Below are 18,729 nucleotides of genomic sequence, written 5' to 3' on the forward strand. Positions count from 1 at the left end.
AGCTCCTGGATCTGAAGTAGCTCCCTTATCTTAACTGTTGGGCTACGCTTGTGATCCATGGACCTTTTCTCTGGAATAAAGCAGTGCAGGTACATAAAGGTTTGCATGAGTCTTGAAAGCTGCTCAGTCTCTAAGAGCCCTTCTTTCTGGGAAGGTGAGCTCTGGATGGTCCCACATGTAGGCAGAGCTGGGGTTAAAAAGGGAGCTCATTTGCTGCACTGAATAACCTGAGACAGTTACTCTTGTCTCCTGGGCCAGTCTCCCCATCTTCACCAAGTGGTGGAACCAATCAACACTGGCTTTACCTGACAGTCACCCTGGGAGGTTTTAAAAAAAAAAGTCAAGACGGGGAAGGAGCTTCCATAGAACAAACGAGAACCCAGCAACCACATGCAGTGAGTGGATCCTAAGATGACCTAGGGAATCTCATTGCAGATCAGATCTTAGATGATTTTGAGGACTCACTGAGAATTTTGTGAGAGTGCAGGTGGCATGGCAATTATGTTAAAAAGAAGTCTTTCTGATAGGAATGTTTACAGATGAAAGGACCAAACTCAGGGGGAAAAGCATGTTTCAGGGGATCATACGGAAAAGATTAGTGAGATTATTGTTGAAGCTGGATATAAGTTGCTGGAACAACAACAACAAAAAAAAAAGGTGCTGGAACCACTGTGAAATTTTAATAAAAATGATGCTATGTTACTACCCTTTAGATTCTAATTTAATTGGTCTGTGCATACTGGTCATTAATATTTTCATGGGGCGGGACATGAGAAGTACTGGTGAAAGGCACATGGAGACTGGTTATTATTCTTTATACTTAGGTGTATGAGCAAAATTTTCTAGGATAAAAAGTTAAAATTCATCTGGGGTAAAGCCCTAGTTTTGGTATTTTTGAAGTTCTCTAGGTAACAGCAGCGGAGAAGGCAATGGCACCCCACTCCAGTACTCTTGCCTGGGAAATCCCATGGATGGAGGAGCCCGGTAGGCTGCAGTCCATTGGGTCGCAAAGAGTCGGACATGACTGAACGACTTCACTTTCACTTTTCACTTTCATACATTGGAGAAGGAAATGGCAACCCACTCCAGTGTTCTTGCCTGGAGAATCCCAGGGACAGGGGAGCCTGGTGGGCTGCTGTCTATGGGGTCGCACAGAGTCGGACATGACTAAAGCAACTTAGCAGCAGCAGCAGCAGGTAGCAGCAGCAGGTAACATCAGCAGCAGCAGCAGATGGTGAATCTAACAGGATGATCCAGGAGGATGATGTCCAGTTTCGAGTGCCTTTTCATTAATATTTCTCCATTATGAGAATAAGCTTGGAACCTCCTGCAGGAAAAGGGTTGGACCTGAGGGAATTCAGAAAGAAAATGGCAGCTGAGAGAAGAGAAATTACCAAATCTCATTATGTCAGGTCAGCTCTGACCACTTGTAAGTCTAATAAGATATGGTCTTTCAGGAAGCTCTTTCTAAAATGCACCTCTCACTGGCTCCCAGTCACATCCAGAGAAAACCCAGCCACAGCATGGCAAGTCAGGCTCTTCAGGACCTGCCCACCTGTCTTGGACCATCTGCAGCATCAGTCAACATGTGTACCTTGCTTCTCCACTCAGTACGGCTCTTTCGGAGCTTACAGTTTGGAAAAGACATGCTTTAAAGAGTAACTCCTTGAGTTCTAAGAGTCCCTAAAGAAACAGAGGGAGATTTCTGCCGTGGAACCAAGGAGCATAGACCTTGCCACTGTTTAACCAGTGCTTGGAGGTCATCCAGCAAACACACTTTCAGTTCAGTTCAGTTCAGTCACTCAGTCATGCCCGACTCTTTGTGACCCCATGAATCGCAGCACGCCAGGCCTCCCTGTCCATCACCATCTCCCAGAGCTCACTCAGACTCACGTCCATTGAGTCCGTGATGCCATCCAGCCATCTCATCCTTGGTCGTCCCCTTCTCCTCCTGCCCCCAATCCCTCCCAGCATCAGAGTCTTTTCCAATGAGTCAACTCTTCTCGTGAGGTGGCCAAAGTACTGGAGTTTCAGCTTTAGCATCATTTCTTCCAAAGAAATCCCAGGATTAATCTCCTTCAGAATGGACTGGTTGGATCTCCTTGCAGTCCAAGGGACTCTCAAGAGTCTTCTCAGTTCAAAAGCATCAATTCTTCAGCGCTCAGCCTTCTTCACAGTCCAACTCTCACATCCATACATGACCACTGGAAAAACCATAGCCTTGACTAGACGGACCTTAGTCGGCTAAGCAATGTCTCTGCTTTTGAATATACTATCTAGGTTGGTCAAGAAGAGATAAGAAAGCCTTCTTCAGCAATCAGTGCAAAGAAATAGAGGAAAACAACAGAATGGGAAAGACTAGAGATCTCTTCAAGAAAATTAGAGACACCAAGGGAACATTTCATGCAAAGATGGGCTCGATAAAGGACAGAAATGGTATGGACCTAACAGAAGCAGAAGATATTAAGAAGAGGTGGCAAGAATACACGGAAGAACTGTACAAAAAGATCTTCACGACCAAGATAATCATGATGATGTGATCACTAATCTAGAGCCAGACATCTTGGAAAGTGAAGTTAAGTGGGCCTTCAAAAGCATCACTACGAACAAAGCTAGTGGAGGTGATGGAATTCCAGTTGAGCTGTTTTAAATCCCGAAAGATGATGCTGTGAAAGTGTTGCACTCAATATGTCAGCACATTTGGAAAACTCAGCAGTGGCCATAGGACTGGAAAAGGTCAGTTTTCATTTCAATTCCAAAGAAAGGCAATGCCAAAGAATGCTCAAACTATCGCACAATTGCTCTCATCTTACATGCTAGTAAAGTAATGCTCAAAATTCTCCAAGCCAGGTTTCAGCAATATGTGAACCGTGAACTTCCTGATGTTCAAGCTGGTTTTAGAAAAGGCAGAGGAACCAGAGATCAAATTGCCAACATCCGCTGGATCATGGAAAAAGCAAGAGAGTTCCAGAAAAACATCCATTTCTGCTTTCTTGACTATGCCAAAGCCTTTGACTGTGTGGATCACAATAAACTGTGGAAAATTCTGAAAGAGATGGGACTACCAGACCACCTGACCTGCCTCTTGAGAAACCTATATGCAGGTCAGAAAGCAACAGTTAGAACTGGACATGGAACAAAAGACTGCTTCCAAATAGGAAAAGGAGTACATCAAGGCTGTATATTGTTACCCTGCTTACTTAACTTATATGCAGAGTACATCATGAGAAACGCTGGACTGGAAGAAACACAAGCTGGAATCAAGATTGCCGGGAGAAATATCAATAACCTCAGATATGCAGATGACACTTTCTTATGGGAGAAAGTGAAGAGGAGCTAAAGAGCCTCTTGATGAAAGTGAAAGTGGAGAGTGAAAAAGTTGGCTTAAAGCTCAACATTCAGAAAATGAAGATCATGGCATCTTGTCCCATCACTTCATGGGAAATAGATGGGGAAACAGTGGAAACAGTGTCAGACTTTATTTTTGGGTGCTCCAAAATCACTGCAGATGGTGATTGCAGCCATGAAATTACAAGGCGCTTACTCCTTTAGAAAGTGCCAAACAGGACTGGCTCCATAATCTGTGGGGCACAATGCAAAATGGAAATGTGGGACCCCTTGTTGAAAAATATTGTTAAGATTCAAAATGGTGACCCCAGAGCATTTACACAAATGTGGGCATCTGGGGGGCATTTGCACAGATGACACCCCCACAGCAGCCACCCTGATATTGAGTTACAGGCCCTGAAAGTGCTTTATTCAGTTCAACTGTGTATCCACCCAGCGAGGGGTAGGTGGATATAAACTGCAAATGCTAAGGACTACCTACACATAATCTCTTTCTCTTCCTGGGGTAACAGATATTCTTTGAGACAACTGGGTCAGTGTCTAGGGCTTACAAAACACAGAACGGTGGAGAGGTGGGGAGGGAGAGAGAGAGAGAAATTCTTTCAATTCTGTGTGCTGTGATGAGATTTGGCCTTCTCTCAGTTATAACATGGGAACCCCCTCCTCACTCAGTTACCCTCCCACAAAGACACTGAATGAATGGAGAATGACTTTCAAAAACTCACTGAAGAGAAGATACATGCGCTCCGACCCTTAGGCTAACCACACAAATCACAAGGATGTGGGTGGAGTGGGGGGTGGCTCAGCCTGCCTTTGCTGGAATTCCCAGCAGGTTGCTTCTTACGTGCTCCAGGAAGGAGACTGGAGGAACTGGGCTAGCCCTGGAGCCCAAGAACACACAGCCCTTCTGTACACTTACGGCTTGCATTCTCCAGCCGGACCAGGCAGTTGAGGAAGTCATCAAAGCCCAGTTGGAGTTCCTGGTCTGCATACCTGAGGATAATCAGCTGCAGAAGGTTCTTGCTGAGCTGGAAGCCTGTGGGAAGAGAGAGGAGGTATGGCCATCTGGCTGAGCCCTGCCAAGGGGCATCTTTGGGAGTGACAGTTCGCCCAAAGGTAGACTCATGAAGGGAGCCAGAGTTCACCTATTGTCCTTGGCTTGAAGGCAGTGTGACAGTGTGTTAAGGGAGTTAAATGGAAGTAGTATTAATCAGGCTTCAGAGACAAAGACAGAAGAGCAGGCCTCTGACCTTGCTTCTGACCTGCCTAGACACTGCCCTGACTATGTGCCCTGACTTACTGGAGAAGAACCACATTAAGTCAGTATTTCTCATGGGTATGTTAACCCAGAGGTATTGGGAGTCTCTAGAGACCAAGTTTCTCATAGTGGATGCTGCTGCCATCTGTGAGAAACCTCGTGCTGGACTCATCAACATGCCCATGATGGAGTGCGAACCTGAGCCTGGACGCTTTGTTTCCCTTCTCTAGACTTTGTTCATTGGTCGAATGAGGGGTTTAGAGAAGGCAAAATTCCTCATAGATTCCACACATGATGCTTTCATTCTAACCAGCACTACCCTTTTTCATTTTAGCCTGCATGCTCACTTTCCTGGAAAAGTGAACATTTCTTGGAAATGTTCAAAATGTTGCTTAGAAGTGTGTGCAGATTCATCCTGCCTCCTCATTCCTGATTCCGGACTGAGAGGGGGTCAAGAAGAGGACAGGCATGGTTTGTGGAGCCTGCACAATGGTGACGGAGCTTGTGATGGCCAGAATCCTCTATGTGCTCTTAGGCAGCTGGAGGAGGGCAGGATGGGGATGGGGGAGGGAACGGTGTGAGTGTTCCTGTCCCCCTCCCCAAGTCAGGAGAAGAAAGATGTACCCACATCTTCCTTTGTCCCCAGCTCTGTCCTCCTGCCCTATAAACCAGGTCCCAGTGAAGGAGGAGATAGATGGGCTCCAGGTTAGACATTTACAACTAGCCTCCTGTTTGCATTTCCTGAGATAAGGGTTAGTTGGGCTCCAGTTGAGGCATTTACAATCATCCTCCTGTTTGCCCTTTGAATGGAGATAACAACAGAAAAAGGTTAAATAGCCGTTCTTTGTCTCTTATAAACATCTCAAGGAAATAATCATGGCAAGGACAAAGAGAGGCAAAATCTTTTACAAAGAGTAAAGTATTAAGGGATCTCCCTCCCTTTTGGGACAAGGGAGACACTACACATGCTTGGAGAGGACATGCTTGGAGAGGCTCCTTGTGGGTTAAAAGTCAAGGGATAATGCCAGACCATAATGAATCTTGCACCTTCCAGAAACTTTGGCTGAGGGGTGCATGTGCACCCCAGGGGAGGGCTCCAGGGTAGGTGAGGTGTGGGAAAAGAAACTAGATAATTGGCCTGAAGGAAGACAAAGACCTGGAAGAACTGACCTATACAAATGACTTAACTGCTTCTTTACGGAGTTCCTCCTCACTAAGGGGACACCCACACCCTTTCTCTCTGGGTGTGCATCTCTGTCTTGCTTCTGTCTCAGCTAAACAAACCGTTTCTCTATGTGCTCTCCCACTTGCTGTTGTGCTATGTCTCTAATAAGAAACTTTGTACCTGCATTTAAAGTTTCTGCCTCCTTGATATTGCATTTTTCATTGGGGAAAAGATCCAGGGAAAAACAGCCTCTAGCCCTTTCTCATTTGCTGGGTAGGATCACTGGTTTTCATCCAGGCTACCCAGGTTACCCAGGTTCAATTCTTAGGCAGAGAATTAAGATCTGATTTCATACCACTGCTCACTCCTGTCTCGCTGGGATCAGATGGTTACCAAACTGAGATTTAAGGTAAACTGCGGGTTTCACCCAATCTGCTGGCTGGAGACTTCTGACTTTTGCTGTCTGTCTCTCCTCCATGAGATCTTGGTTCCTCTCACTCTCCCTCTTTCCAAGACCCTCAAGGCTTAGTCCTAATCACCTCAGTGAAGGAGCCCAGGTGTTTTTCTCTTTTCTCTCTCCTTCTTTCTCTCACTTTGCCTAAACTACAACTCCCAGCATGCCCCATGCCCAAGGGCTGTATCTTCATCAACTTTGCGAGCAGTGCACTGGGAAACCACCTGCCACTGCTTGCCAATAAACTGCACCCTGCTACATGATACAGTTTGTTTCCTGGGGTAGAAAAATTATATCTCCCAGGCTCCTCTGCCTTCCAGCATCTTTTCCCCTGAGAGGCTCGCCTGCACATGCACTGTCCTTTACTTTTTCTCCTGCAATTTTCTTACCTACTCTACCCAGAAAGTAAGGTTTCTTTTTCACCTAACACTTACATCCCCTTCAATTTTATCTTAGACACTCACCATCAGGGTAATAGACTCGTGGTTCTTCTGCTGTATATTCTTCCATTTTGCTCTGTGACCAAAAATCCTCTATGGGAATATTCTCAGCCCTCAAATCCTGATCCCTGTGACATTTCCCACTGTGGCAAATTCCACTTCCTCCATGAGTTCCCCCCTTCACTCCAGGCCTTGGCAACGCATACACTGAAATGAATAGCCTATTGAGTTGGCCACTGTAGTACAGACCATGATGGTGCAACAGACCTCTCTCAAGGAGAGCTCTGGCAATGCACTGGAGAAGAAAAGCCCTTCTCCAGCCATGCTGGGCTGGGTTCTCTGCACAGGGTATCAAAGGGGGTCCAGAGATGTCTGGCTATTATTCGATAGGGAAGTAGAGGATGCCCAAAACTCCATCAGAGAAGGGAATTCAGGAGATGCTCTGAATCCCCTTCTGGTACCTCCCAAATGTATCTGGGACACTGGATTGCATTTCTAGGAGCACTCAGTTCTTGGTTGTAGGCTATTCAACATGGGAGGATGCCTTTCTAAGCTAGAAGAAAACCCCTGTAAGGGGTAAGAAAGGGGGAAGAAATTAAGTCTTACTGTGGCAGTGCCTGGTCTTTATTTCCCTGGTGGCTCAGACCATAAAGAATCCACCTGCAATGCGGAAGACCTGGATTTGATCCCTGAGTTGGGAAGATCTCCTGGAGAAGGTAATAGCTACCCACTCCATGGCCTGGAGAATTCCATGGACAGAGGAGCCTGACAGGCTACAGTCCATGGGGTCACAAAGAGACACAACTGAACGACTTTCACTTCACATGGAAAAAAAAAAAAAAAAAGTGGGGGGAGGGGCCTGAAAGCGAGTCTCTGTCTTATTGCCACAGGATGGGAAAATGGACTGAGCTTCCCTTATGTCTAGGACTGTCTCTTATAATCAAAAGCCTGAGGATTCAGAAAAACACTCCTAACATTCTAAAGAATTCCCTTCTAATTTCTCTTCTCTCTTGGTGGGGAGGAGATGGGGGAGAGGAAAGAATCAAACTTCCCATACTCCTACAATTTCCCTTACTGTTCAGATTCTTCTGATGGGACTAAGACCTCACCTAGCCAGAGAAACAACCCCTCTGGGACAAGATTTTATCAGCCAATATGCCTTTGTTATCAGAGTCAATTGGAGCTCTCTCTGGTTTACATTTTAGCTAGAGACCATGACCACAGAAAGAAAAAAGACAGTGTGAACACAATATTCTTTAGACTCTGGAAAAAAAAAACGGCTAAGACAAAATTTCTTTTGAATTTGCAAAACTGTGTTGTTTTTTTTTTTTGCACATGAGATTAAAAACAACTAGTTTATTATTATTATTTTTAATGCCTAGAGAAAACTTGAAGTTATCATGTCCATGAGATACACAGCCTACTTTCCTGAGACTTCAGCCTCAGGTTAATTATTAATAGTACAACTTCAAGCCAAGGGGAAAAAAAGGAAGGGGGGGGAGCGGGTGGCAAGAGACATTTTAAATATAAAGCAGAAACTATGAGATCTCTGTCTTCCTGGGTATATATGTGAGTCTCAGTATGTGTTTGTCTTTGGATAATATTGCTGAGGTTAATTTGTAAATGTTGTTGCTGTTCAGTCACTCAGTCATGTTCGACTCTTTGCAAAGTCATGGAATACAGCATGCCAGGTTTCCCCATCCTTCACCATCTCCTGGACCTAGCTCAAACTCATGTCCATTGAGCTGGAGATGCCATCCAACCATCTCATTCTCTCTTGTCCTCTTCTCCTCCTGCCTTCAGTCTCTCTCAGCATCAAAGTCTTTTCTAATGAGCCAGCTCTTTGTATCAGGTGGCCAAAGTATTGGAACTTCAGCTTCAGCATCAGTCCTTCCAATGAATTTTCAGTATTGATTTCCTTTAGGATGGACTGGTTGGATCTCCTAACAATCCAAGGGACTCTCAAGAGTCTTCTCCAACACCACAGTACAAAAGTATCAATTCTTTGGTGTTCAGCCTTCTTTATGGTTCAACTCTCACATCCATACATGACCACTGGAAAAACCATAGCTTTGACTAGATGGACCTTTGTTGATAAAGTAATGTCGCTGCTTTTTAATATGCTGTCTAGGTTTGTCATAGCTTTTTTTCCAAGGAGTAAGTGTCTTCTAATTTTATGGCTGCAGTCTCCATCTACAGTGATTTTGGAGTCCAAGAAAATAAAGTCTGTCACTGTTTCCACTTTTTCCCCATTTATTTGCCATGAAGTGATGGTATGGGATGCCATGATCTTAGTTTATTGAGTGTTGAGTTTTAAGCCAGCTTTTTCACTCTCTTCTTTCACCTTCATCAAGAGGCTCTTTAGTTTCTCTTCACTTTCTGACATGAGGGTGGTGTCATCTCCATATCTAAGGTTATTGACATTACTCCCAGTAATCTTGATTCCAGCTTGTGCTTCAACCAGCCTAGTATTTCACATGATGCATTCTGCATATAAGTTAAGTAAGCAGGGTGACAATTATGCATCTTTGACATACTCTTTTCCCAATTTTGAACCAAAATTCATATCTTTGGATATTGCTAAAAGCCGATTTAAAGAGTAGAAGAAATTCATCATGCTTATTAGTAAACAAGATAACCTACATTGTCTGCTCTGACGTTATTGTAAAACACTCTTATCAATACAAATGATAATAATTATAGTTTATTGCTTGACTGCGTGGCAAACATGTTAATATATTTTATCCCTAATCCTTTCATAAACCCTACAAATTGGGATTAGTTGTGTTGTACAAGTATAAAAACTGGTATTCAGAGAGATATATGAGAAGGATTATCTTCCTTCTTGCATCTCTTTAAAACTTTCCACCTATGTATCCACAAATTGCAGCTTTGAAATTATATTTGATTCTATGTTAAGCATAACACAGGCAACTCAGTCATGAAGTTGCAGTAGTTTTTTTTTTTTTTTTTTTGTTTTTGGTTTTTTGGCCACTCTTTGTGGCTTGCAGGATCTTAGTTCCCAGACAAGAGATGGAACCCGTGTCCCCTGCAGTGGAAGTGTGGAGTCCTAAACACTGGACCACCAGGGAATTCCCTGGTTTTTGGTTTTCGTTTCTTTCAATACTCCTTCACACTCTATTGTTTCTTTTCTAACCTCATAAAGATTCTTTCCTGACTTCAACTAATTAGTGGATTGTTATGAATAACATCTGGATTTCCTTTATTCACTCATTCAGTCATTCAAAAACAGGTTTGAATTTTTAAAAACTATACACCAACAAGTGTGTCAAATAGTACACACAAGATCTGATTTAATGGTGATTATATGTCAAAGCCTTTGACTGTGTGGATCACAATAAACTGTGGAAAATTCTGAAAGAGATGGGAATACAGACCACCTGACCTGCCTCTTGAGAAACCTATATGCAGGTCAGGAAGCAACAGTTAGAACTGGACATGGAACAAAAGACTGCTTCCAAATAGGAAAAGGAGTATGTCAAGGCTGTATATTGTTACCCTGCTTACTTAACTTATATGCAGAGTACATCATGAGAAACGCTGGACTGGAAGAAACACAAGCTGGAATCAAGATTGCCAGGAGAAATATCAATAACCTCAGATATGCAGATGACACCACCCTTATGGCAGAAAGTGAAGAGGAACTCAAAAGCCTCTTGATGAAAGTGAAAGAGGAGAGTGAAAAAGTTGGCTTAAAGCTCAACATTCAGAAAACGAAGATCATGGCATCTGGTCCCATCACTTCATGGCACATAGATGGGGAAACAGTGGAAACAGTGTCAGACTTTATTTTGGGGGGCTCCAAAATCACCACAGATGGTGATTGTAGCCATGAAATTAAAAGACACTTACTCCCTGGAAGGAAAGTTTTGACCAACCTAGATAGTATATTGAAAAGCAGAGACATTACTATGCCAACAAAGGTCTGTGTAGTCAAGGCTATGGTTTTTCCAGTGGTCATGTATGGATGTAAGAGTTGGACTGTGAGGAAAGCTGAGCACTGAAGAATTGATGCTTTTGAACTGTGGTGTTGGAGAAGATTCCTCAGAGTCCCTTGGACCGCAAGGAGATCCAACCAGTCCATTCTAAAGATCAGTCCTGGGTGTTCATTGGAAGGACTGATGCTGAAGCTGAAACTCCAATACTTTGGCCACCTCATGAGAAGAGTTGACACATTGGAAAAGGCCCTGATGCTTGGAGGGATTGGGAGCAGGAGAAGGGGACAACAGAGGATGAGATGGCTGGATGGCATCACCAACTCAGTGGACATGAGTTTGAGTGAACTCTGGGAGTTGGTGATGGACAGGAAGGCCTAGAATGCTGTGATTCATGGGGTTGCAAAGAGTCGGACAAAACTGAGTGACTGAACTGAACTGAACTGAATAGATAGCTCAGTATTGCAGGTGTGAGTAGATGGCTTTTACTTTACTCACTTTTTACCTTCTATAGATCTGTATTGTTTTCCATTTTTTCCAGAATACAGCAATAATATTTATCATTAAATATTTTAAAAACTTTGTTTCTAGTAGAAGCCACTGCTATGCTAAATATTGCAATGAGTTCTAAAAATACAAAGGTGACTAAGGCATGACCTATCTATTTAAATCTCCTAGGAGAGTAGGGAATGGCTACATAGAGTAGGTGACATTTGAATTATTTTTTTCAAGCAAGGAAGGGTAGAAGTGCTTTCCAGAAAAGGGAAACAGTATGTGCAAGTCACAGATGCACAAGGATATGGTGTCCTCAGAAAGATAAAATATATGTGAAAAGGAGTGGTCTGAGACAACCAAAGAGATTGGGTGGCATTAGTTTGTGAAAGGCTATGTGTGATATGTTAAGGAATTTGTTAGCAAAAGATGGACAAACAGCTTTTTAGGCAGCTTAAACTCATTTTTAGAAATATCTCTTCCAATGGCAACCCACACCAGTACTCTTGTCTGGAAAATCCCATGGACGGAAGAGCCTGGTAAGCTGCAGTCCATGGGGTTTGCTAAGAGTAGGATACAACTGAGCGACTTCACTTTCACTTTTCACTTTCATGCATTGGAGAAGGAAATGGCAACCTACTCCAGTGTTCTTGCCTGGAGAATCTGAGGGACAGGAGAGCCTCGTGGGCTGCCATCTATGGGGTCGCAAAGAGTCGGACACGACTGAAGTGACTTAGCAGCAGTAGCAGTAGCAGGCACATGGAAAGTGATGAAAATGAGACTGTAAAGAAGGGGATGAATTAGGAGGCTATTGCCATAACCTAGGAAAGGGGTTAAGATCCTGAGATAAGATTCTGCCATGGCTCACACTTCAAAGGCATTTCTAAGTAAAATCAGCAGGCTTTCATTAATACGCGGAAGCCAAGAATTATTCTGAGGATGCTAGTATGACAGACTAATCTAATTCCAGTTCTGTACTCTGCTAAGTAAGTAGCCCTAAACAAACACTTTTATTACATCATTTTGCTGGTTAAAAACTTACAATGATTTCTTGTGCATGTGTGCTAAGTAAGTCAGTCATGTCTGACTCTTTGTGACCCCACAGACTGTACCCCACCAGACTCCATTGTCTATGGGAGTTTCCAGGCAAGAATACTGGTGTGAGTTGCCATACCCTCCTCCAGGGGATCTTCCCAACCCAGGGATTGAGCCCAGGTCTCTTGTGTCTGCATTGACAGGTCTGAGTTCTTTACCTGGGAAGCCCCATTGATTTCTTCAGTTCAGTTCAGTTCAGTCACTCAGTCGTGTCTGACTCTTTGCAACCTCATGAATCGCAGCATGCCAGGCCTCCCTGTCCATCACCATCTCCCGGAGTTCACTCAAACTCACATCCATCGAGTCAGTGATGCCATCCAGCCATCTCATCCTCTGCCGTCCCCTTCTCCTTCTGCCCCCAATCCCTCCCAGCATCAGAGTCTTTTCCAATGAGTCAACTCTTCGCATGAGGTGGCCAAAGTTCTGGAGTTTCAGCTTTAGCATCATTCCTTCCAAGGAAATCCCAGGGCTGATCTCCTTCAGAATGGACTGGTTGGATCTCCTTGCAGTCCAAGGGACTCTCAAGAGTCTTCTCTAACACCACAGTTCAAAAGCATTAATTCTTCGGTGCCCAACCTTCTTCACAGTCCAATTCTCACATCCATACATGGCCACTGGAGAAACCATAGCCTTGACTAAATGGACTTTTGTTGGCAAACTAATATCTCTGCTTTTCAATATGCTATCTAGGTTACAGGCCATCAAGTCAAGGTTTCACTTTGAGGTAATCTGCCTTCTCCACCTAAGCTTTTCTCTCATTAATTGCACACAGATTTACCAAGGCCATTTTTACTTGTTTTTACTGTATTATCTCTGTTTGGTTTCTCTTATTTGAATGAATGTCTTCCCCACTAAAGTCAGTTCAGTCATTCAGTCTTGTCTGACTCTTTGCAACCACATGAATCACAGCATGCCAGGGCTCCCTGCTGCTGCTGTTGCTAAGTCGCTTCAGTCATGTTCGACTCTGTGTGACCCCATAAACAGCAGCCCACCGGGCTCCCCAATCCCTGGGATTCTCCAGGCAAGAATACTGAAATGGGTTGCCATTTCCTTCTCCGTGAAAAGTGAAAGTGAAGTCGCTCAGTCGTGTCCAACTCTTAGCGACCCCATGGACTGCAGCCCACCAGGCTCCTCCGTCCATTGGATTTTTCAGGAAAGAGTACTGGCCTCCCTGTCCATCACCAACTCCTGGAGTTCACTCAAACACATGTCCATTGAGTCGGTGATGCCATCCAGCCATCTCATCCTTTGTCATCCCCTTCTCCTTCTGCCTTCAATCCCTCCAAGCATCAGGGTCTTTTCCAATGAGTCAACTCTTCGCATGAGGTCGCCAAAGTATTGGAGTTTCAGCTTCAGCATCAGTCCTTCCAACGAACACCCAGGACTGATCTCCTTTAGAATGGACTGGTTGGATCTCCCTGCAGTCCAAGGAACTCTCAAGAGTCTTCTCCAACACCACAGTTCAAAAGCATCAATTCTTTGGTGCTCAGCTTTCTTCACAGTCCAACTCTCACAGCCATACATGACCACTGGAAAAACCATTGCCTTGACTAAACGGACCTTGGTTGGCAAAGTAATGTCTCTGCTTTTCAATATACTATCTAAGTTGGTCATAACTTTCCTTCCAAGGAGTAAGCGTCTTTTAATTTCATGGTGGCAGTCACCATCTGCAGTGATTTTGGAGCCCCCCAAAATAAAGTCTGACACTGTTTCCACTGGTTCCCCATCTATTTGTCATGAAGTAATGGGACCAGAAGCCATGATCTTAATTTTCTGAATATTGAGGTTTAAACCAACTTTTCCACTCTCCACTTTCACTTTCATCAAGAGGCTTTTTAGTTCCTCTTCACTTTCTGCCATAAACTGAAAGTGAAGTCACTCAGTCGTGTCCGACTCTTTGCGACCCTATGGACTGTAGCCTACCAGGCTCCTCCGTCCATGGAATTTTCAAGGCAAGAGTACTGGCATGGGTTGCCATTTCCTTCTCCAGGGAATCTTCCCAACCCAGGGATTGAATCCAGGTCTCCCGCATCGCAGGCAGATACTTTACCATCTGAGCCACCTGGGAAGCCCTAAGGGTGATGTCATCTGCATATCTGAGGTTATTGATATTTCTCCCAGCAATCTTGATTCAAGCTTGTGCTTCTTCCAGTCCACTAAAATATGCCATTTAAAATCCTAAGTATCATCTGAGACCCAATTCATTCATTTGTTTACTCAATAAATGTTTGAGCTCTTGTGTGCCAAATACTGTGCTAGGTCCCAAGGAATCAAAAATGAGAAACACTAAGGATCTCATGGTTAATGACACTGATAATACAGCATGGTGAGGGTACTGATAAAGATACACACTGGGGACAGAGTGATGTCAGCACTATAGCTGTATAAGTTGACCCTTGTTTGTGCCCCACCCCTAAGAAAAATTTGGCATCTCTCCACAGACAAAAGTGCCTTTGTGGGAGCTATAAGTGTCTATGATGAGGGATCTGGGAGGAATCTTGCCCAAATGTGCACTGGGTAATAGACATACAAACCATGATCTTGGTCCTGGCTTTGGACCCTGTGGTGGCCCACGAACTGGCTCCAGCCCCTCATATCCTCAGCTCAGGAACTCCTGTAAAACACTGTCTTAGACAGTCACTTATGGATGAAAGGGCCATTGTGGAACTTCAGGAACTCCAGGACAATATTGAAGCAAAAGAATTATAAGTTTGGACATATCGGAAAGGGTTAAAAAAAATGATTTTACCATATCAACCCTCCCCCAACACAACACAGCTTAGGGCCAAGAGCTATCTTCTGAGCCTGTGATACCTCCAACAAGGGAAAGTGAGAGTGTCTGAGTGACCACCTGGCCTCCCCAGCTGTGTGGAACATAGAAAGGAGCTCATTTCAGCCCATCCATGAACTGAATCACAAACTTCAGGACTGGGGAGTGGGAAGAGTCTGGGAGGACACCAGATAGAATTCTTGGAGAGTGTTGAAAGCACACGGTTCATACTGTGCTGTGGACTCCATCAAGAAACCATAAGCTGCTGGGGATGCATCACTCATGATCCCCATAACTGGTGCACAAGCACTCCCAGTTCTTGGCACACCCCAATATACACACATGCCCCCACCCTGTGTCCAGCTCCCCGTGTGCATTTCTGAAAACAATAGTGATGAAACTGAGTGGGGCCCCCGGGCACAGAGACCTCATTTTGATTCCTATTTCTTTAGGTAAGATTCCAGCCTTCATGACCTTCCCTGAATTCCGAAGGGCAGTTTCAAACACACCCATGTTAGTGCATGTAGATATCCCTCATTCTACTTAATGGTTACATAGCAGTATAGAATCCTCCTGCCAATGCAGGTGATGCAGGAGACAAAGGTTAGATAACTGGGTCAGGGAGATACCCTGGAGTAAGAAATAACAACCCACTCCAGGATTCTTGCCTGGAAAATTCCATACACAGAGGAGCATAGCAGGTTACAATCCATGGGGTCACAAAGAGTCAGACACAACTGAGCATACACAGAAAACTAGCCAGAATCTGCAGACCAGAAAAAACAAAACAAAACAAAACAAAACATAGCTTTAGTACCACCTTTGGGAAAACAAAAGGGAAATTATCAGCACTTGGCAAGGTTGTTGAAGGTTTGAATATGGCATTTTAGGCACCATGAACAGATTGACCAAAGTGTGAGATTGAGAAGCATCACTCTACTGGAAGTGGAAGAGGTTGGTGGCTAATGGGAAATGCAGGAAATTTGGTGGGAGGCAGGGAGTGAAAACTGAGTCTGGAGATGCAAGCCACATCAGATCATGACAGTCCAGTTTTAAGGGCTTAGTACTTTAATTCTGCTGGTTGAAATTGGAAATGAATGTGTGAGCCATAGGATACATATAAACCTGATAAAAATGAGCTTCAAAGCAAAAGTGTAATTCACAGACTAACCCATTAGTATCTCCAATCTCTCTTTCCCAGACTCCTCTCCAAAACCTCTGAGGCTGTGGGGAACTATTATTAAACTTCTTTTTTTTGGCTGCACTATGCAGCATGGAGGATAGTAGCTACTCCACTAGGGACTGAACCCTCAACCCGCAGTGAAAGCATAGAGTCTTACCATTAAACTCCCAGGGAAGTTTCTCAACATTTTTCAAAATGATAACCTACAAGATTAAATTTCAGTTATTAATAGATGGAATACTTTTGACTTTCTGAGGATGGTTAATCTGAGGATGGGGGAAAGATAGGAGGTTGTACCAGTAGTGCCTTTAAAGAGTGCAGAAATAGGGTGGTGGTCTCCAGATAGGTGGTCCTACTGAAAACCTGAATGAAATGAAATATATCAAAAGTAATATCTGAATTTGTGTAGTCATTCTTCTCCTGGAGTACAGGCTAGAGCTGAGAATTTGGCCTTAGCACAGGCAGCAGGCCACTGCTGGGGCAGAGAAGCTAACAGAGCTTTCTGTGGTGGCACAGTGCTAGAATAACAAAGCTAGAAAATTAAAGGACCTCAACATGCAACTTGTTTTCTCAGAATCTTGAGCTGTTAGTCCAGAGGCTAAAGAAATAAACTTTTGAAACCATAATATAAATTTTTGCAGTCTCATAGCTTTGAGAAGACAAATACTTGCCAGAGGACAGGGGCCTCAATGAATGTTCAGTTCAGTCGCTCAGTTGTGTCCGACTCTTCACGACCCCATGAATTGCAGCACATCAGGCCTCCCTGTCCATCACGAACTCTCAGAGTTCACTCAAACTCAAATCCATTGAGTCGGTGATGCCATCCAGCCATCTCATCCTCTGTCATCCCCTTCTCCTTCTGCCCCCAATCCATGCCAGCATCAGAGTCTTTTCCAATAAGTCAACTCTTCGCATGACGTGACCAAAGTACTGGAGTTTCAGCTTTAGCATCAGTCTTTCAATGAACACCCAGGACTGATCTCCTTTAGAATGGACTGGTTGGATCTCCTTGCAGTCCAAGGGACTCTCAAGAGTCTTCTCCAACACCACAGTTCAAGAGCATCAATTCTTTGGTGCTTAGCTTTCTTCACAGTCCAACTCTTACATCCATACACGACCACTGGAAAAACCATAGCCTTGACTAGACAGCCCTTTGTGGGCAAAGTAATGTCTCTGTTTTTCAATATGCTATCTAGGTTGGTCATAACTTTCCTTCCAAACAGTAGGCATCTTTTAATTTCATGGCTACAGTCACCATCTGCAGTGATTTTGGAGCCCCCAAAAAATAAAATCTGACACTGTTTCCACTGTTTCCCCATCTATTTCCCATGAAGTCATGGGACAAGATGCCATGATCTTCGTTTTCTGAATGTTGAGCTTTAAGCCAACTTTTTCACTCTCCTCTTTCACTTTCATCAAGAGGCTTTTGAGTTCCTCTTCACTTTCTGCCATAAGGGTGGTGTCATCTGCATATCTGAGGTTATTGATATTTCTCCCAGCAATCTTGATTCCACCTTGTGTTTCTTCCAGTCCAGCGTTTCTCATGATGTACTCTGCATATAAGTTAAATAAGCAGGGTGATAATATACAGCCTTGACATACTCCTTTTCCTATTTGGAACCAGTCTGTTGTTCCATGTCCAGTTCTAACTGTTGCTTCCTGACCTGCATATAGTTTCTCAAGAGGCAGGTCAGGTGGTCTGTATTCCCATCTCTTTCAGAATTTTCCACAGTTTATTGTGATCCACACAGTCAAAGGCTTTGGCATAGTCAAGAAAGCAGAAAAAGATGTTTTCCTGGAACTCTCTTGTTTTTCAATGATCCATCAGATGTTTGTAATTTGATCTCTGGTTCCTCTGCCTTTTCTAAAACCAGCTTGAACATCAGAAAGTTCGTGGTTCATGTATTGCTGAAGTCTGGCTTGGAGAACTTTGAGCATTACTTTACTAGCATGTGAGATGAGTGAAATTGTGCGGCAGTTTGAGAATTCTTTGGCATTGCCTTTCTTTGGAATTGGAATGAAAACTGACCTTTTCCAGTCCTGTGGCCACTGCTGAGTTTTCCAAATTTGCTGGCACATTGAGTGCAGCACTTTCACAGCATCATCTTTCAGGATTTGAAATAGCTCAACTGGAATTCCATCACCTCCACTAGCTTTGTTTGTAGTGATGCTTTCTAAGGCCCACTTGACTTCACATTCCAGCATGTCTGGCTCTAGGTGAGTGATCACACCATCATTATTATCTTGGTTGTGAAGCTCTTTTTTATACAGTTCTTCTGTGTATTCTTGCCACCTCTTCTTAATATCTTCTGCTTCTGTTAGATCCATACCATTTCTGTCCTTTATCAAGCCCATCTTTGCATGAAATGTTTCCTTGATATCTTTAATTTTCTTGAAGAGATCTCTAGTCTTTCCCATTCTATTGTTTATTTCTTTGCATTGATCGCTGAGGAAGGCTTTCTTATCTCTTCTTGCTATTCTTTGGAACTCTCCATTCAGATCATTATATATTTCCTTTTCTCCTTTGCTTTTCGTTTCTCTTCTTTTCACAGCTATTTAAGGCCTCCC

The 18,729-nt window shown here is 43.8% G+C and overlaps 1 long non-coding RNA gene across 1 annotated transcript; it reads right to left on the minus strand.

Moving 5' to 3' along the window:
* Positions 1-658: 658 nt before the first annotated feature.
* On the minus strand, positions 659-6,941 carry LOC132658396 (uncharacterized). Its single transcript, XR_009598002.1, has 2 exons — positions 4,268-6,941; positions 659-1,347 (listed from the first exon to the last, which is right to left on the minus strand). It is a non-coding gene; the product is annotated as an uncharacterized LOC132658396 (long non-coding RNA).
* Positions 6,942-18,729: the final 11,788 nt, after the last annotated feature.

This window comes from Ovis aries, chromosome 22, assembly GCF_016772045.2.
Source record: "Ovis aries strain OAR_USU_Benz2616 breed Rambouillet chromosome 22, ARS-UI_Ramb_v3.0, whole genome shotgun sequence".
Taxonomy (NCBI): Eukaryota; Metazoa; Chordata; class Mammalia; order Artiodactyla; family Bovidae; genus Ovis; species Ovis aries.